The sequence below is a fragment of the Octopus bimaculoides genome, chromosome 3 (genome assembly GCF_001194135.2).
Source record: "Octopus bimaculoides isolate UCB-OBI-ISO-001 chromosome 3, ASM119413v2, whole genome shotgun sequence".
Classification (NCBI taxonomy): Eukaryota; Metazoa; Mollusca; class Cephalopoda; order Octopoda; family Octopodidae; genus Octopus; species Octopus bimaculoides.
In genome coordinates, this window is record NC_068983.1 from 107,464,902 (window position 1) to 107,465,753 (window position 852).

Here is an 852-nt window from a genome sequence, read left to right on the forward strand (position 1 = left end):
ACACCTGTTGTTATGTCCTGTTATTTGTATTTGTGTAACATTTTTCTGGGTTTTTTTTTTGTCCTTGTTTTCATATACATTCACTGCTTTCTTCCAAGGAATGTAATGCTCTTAGCTTATTTTTTCCTTGGGGCTGACCAGATTGGAGCAATCTCGAGTATAACCAGCTGAAATTGCAAAGATAATCTGGGACTCAACTGAGGATAGAAAATTCCGAATGATCCGTCCTTCTTTTCCTTCTATCGTCTGTTTGGATATTTTGTTGTCCCTTTTTCGTTTCACCTAACTGTCTGGATGTTTTGTGTTCTTGTCCCATTTTTATATTTTTTATATATAAAATATAGTGGCATACATACACTTTGGTCTCTTATATGTAAATTTTGTACGAATCTATTGTTCTTTGTTTTCTTTCATTCTTTCCTTCTTTCATTCCACTCTTCCTTCTTTCATTCCCCCTCTCTCACATTTCCTGGACTTCTCTTCATGCTCACTTTCCCTCTTCCACTTCACTGTGTCTCTTTCATTTTCCCCTCTCCCCGCCTTAATTCTTCTATCTCTCTGCCTCTACCTCTCTCTCTTCTCTCCCCACGTTACCGGTGAGGCCTGACCTTTCTTTCTTGATTAGACTACTGTCCGTGCAACATCTATATTCATTCCTGTGCTTGTTAAATCTTATGTCCCTGCTGTAAGGCTTTACTTCCACACGCCAGCTTAATTTAATTCGTCCTTAGTCGAAGGACACCTGTTGTTATATCCTGTTAATTGTATTTGTGTAAGATTTCTCTGTTGTTTTTTTTCTGTCCTTGTTTCCGTATACATTCGCTGCTTTCTTCCAAGGAATGTAATGCTCAT